The following is a 2,976-nucleotide window of genomic DNA, read 5'->3' as shown; positions in this document are numbered from 1 at the left end:
AGTACAATACCTATTCAGGCTATTGTACTACTCCCTGGATATAACCAAGCCTCTTCTTGTACGGGCAAAACAAACACGAGTGCAACCTCAACAGCATACTAGCACCGGAAAAAACGAGCAAAAATGACTGAAAACAGTCGAGAGAGCAAAAATGACTGTAAACCAGGATACGTACGACTACTCCCTGCTGTGAACACAGTCGATTGGAGACAGGGAGTAGTTTTTTTTAACGATTTTGACCTTTTCTTTTACAACTTGTACAAATTTATTGATTGAGTAATTATACTAAAAATGTTTGGCACCTATGATCAGGGGATGGCCCACGCCTGGTAAAAAAAGTAAGTATTAGAAAAAAATTAAAAATAAGAGGTTCTGTGTTCCGGCTCTCCGCCTTCTCCGCGAACAGTCATAAGACAGGGACAGGGAGTAGTACAACAGGGAGTAGTACAACTCCCTGGAGAGGGGCCTAGGGGGTCGACCGGTGGCGTACATACGATATACTAGCACCGTACCGGTGCAGCATTCAGATCAGCATCTCCGTTCGTCGAATTCGCAAAGTCCGTCGAAGCTCTCTTTTCCCTGTTCCTTCGGATAGCTCTCTCTCTCCCTCTGTGCGACCCGTCAATGTTTCGTCGCCTTCAGCACCCCGGCCATAGCTTAGCCCTCTCTTTTTGCACTGCCGCAGGGTTTAGTCACGCTGTAGGCTGCAGCCGTGCAGGCGTTTGGCGAGTCGCGCCCCCACCAAACCGCCAGGTAGTGCTGGCGACGGTTGCAGGGAGTTGCTGGCTGCATGCAGAGACGGCGGAACTGCACTACGAAACAGGTACAGTGTTCGTACAGTCCTGTCAATAGGGTTCCGTTTTGTTTTGTTTGGCGAAAAACTAGTTACTTTGCCTTTCTAGCGTGCTGATGCAACCGAATCAATTCTTCTTGTACCCACTGGAGATGTTGGTGTTCACAAAAAGAATTTCTACTGGCCACAGTAGATCTACCACGTTCGACTTCATTTTCGTAAAGCACGCTGAAGTTTTGACCATCATCGCATACGGTAGCCAGTGCCAATGATCTTGTAGATCTACAGCGCTTCAGTCCATTTCAAAACTATAGACGCGCAGTGTTTTTGAAATATTTCAAATTTGGCTGGAACTTTTTGAGAATAGTTTTCGGAATATTGCTCAGGTCCGCTCCACAATTACTCTCATATTATAGTTTCTAAACGATTGGATAACAGACGCCCAATTTGGAAAATGTTATGCACTAGTGATCACAGATTTTATGTGGTATAGATGCTGGCATAACGGTTTTTGCCTAGGTACACGTCTATAGTTTTGAAATGGACTGTAGTTAATCTGAAGTACAATTTACTGGTGGGGGAATGATGGCTGAGCCGAAAATTTGCACTCGGTGGCACGAATACGGATGAACGTACACATGTACAAATTTGTGCATGTGTACGTTCATCCGCATTCGTGCCACTTCCAGGGCGTCAAGGGCCACGCAAAACGAGGGTGCTAAATGTGCGCTCTGAGTCGTAATTCACCGAGTGCAAATTTTCGGCTCAGCCATCCCTCCCCCACCAGTAAATTGTACTTCAGATGGCTGACCGTACCACACTAAAATACCTTCCGACGCACCTGGAGGAGCGTATGCGTCGGTACAGGGCACCAGTTTTGCACTTTGGGTGGGATTTCAGCGAGTGTGGCTGTAGTGGCAGTCCGACGGTTCCTTTTGTGTGATGTTAGCACTGATGAACTGCACTGCTGGCCTCCCTACTCTGAGCACACACGAAAGCATCGCACTAGGGCATCGCATGAGAGCATGGCACGAGAGAACATCGCGCAAGTGACTTCACTGTACAGGCGTGACTGCTCGCACCTCACCTGCAGCGCGAGATGATCCAGAAACGGCGCTCTGGCCTCCAAGAAAACATTGCTCCTCGAAGCAGGCACTCTCATTTATCTCACGGTGATTTTCCTCAACCAGGATAGGACAAACTGAAGTAGTTGTCTCGATAAATTTTGCTTGAAATGTCCTTGTGAGACATTGGATGTGATTGGTTTTTAATGTATGGTGGTGACTATCACAGACTGTACCGTGACCCTTACCCTTGGGCCAGGCCCTGAAAATTTGGTGGAATGTAAATTTGGGATTTGAATGGCAGTGAAGAGACTGTTTCTAGAGTTTGGAGTTGAGAAGTCAAGTTTCCCGAACGTGTAAATGGCTGCGTTGGAGTTTGCCGACAGTCGGAAAAACCTGAGGTAGAGAAAATTGCGGCCAGGTCCGGCTGTCCGACAGTTGATACGGTTCTTGTGTAAAGCGCTGCGCCACAACAGCTATCAAGTACTGCGGGCAGGTGTTGTAGGAGTATGTTACCATGTGCCAGTGTCTTTGAGTGCGCAAGGCTTTTCGCGGCAAGGAACTCTGTCCGGTCTGGTTTGTTCTAAGGGCTGTGCGGACACGGCAGGAGGATTTTGCTGTGCGAAGCTCTGCGTTCATTTCCCTCGGCAGGCCCTTCGAAACCACCCGTCAATGTTGGTCGTTTAGACGTTTCCGGAGACCCCGCTCTTGCTCGCATCCAGATATCTACTCTATTAATGTTTTGGGGTGAGTTTTGAGTGTTCAAAGTGCGGCCTAAACATGTACTCAGGAAAATACTATAAATAAACAAGTTGGTTCCACCAGCTGACGTACAGTCAAATTCGCTTATAACAACACTCGGCGGGGCATCAAAAAAGTGTCCCTATTCCCTATTTCCTATTCAAGTGTCGTTTTACCCGAAGTCTCATTATATGTATTGCAGTTGGATGGGACTTTGCTCTGGGCATGGAAATTCTGTCGTTATTCGCGAATTGTCGTTATATCCGCAGTTGTTATTAACGAAGTTGACATATGCGTAATCTGTTTGCACTATGCAGGCAGTGACGGAGGACAGTGGCGGACGGAGAGGGAGAGGACGGAATCCGTTGTGACTGGCCC

The sequence above is a fragment of the Sycon ciliatum genome, chromosome 11 (assembly GCF_964019385.1).
Source record: "Sycon ciliatum chromosome 11, ocSycCili1.1, whole genome shotgun sequence".
Taxonomy (NCBI): Eukaryota; Metazoa; Porifera; class Calcarea; order Leucosolenida; family Sycettidae; genus Sycon; species Sycon ciliatum.
The sequence above is the reverse complement of the archived record's forward strand: the minus strand, read 5'-3'. Positions refer to the sequence as shown.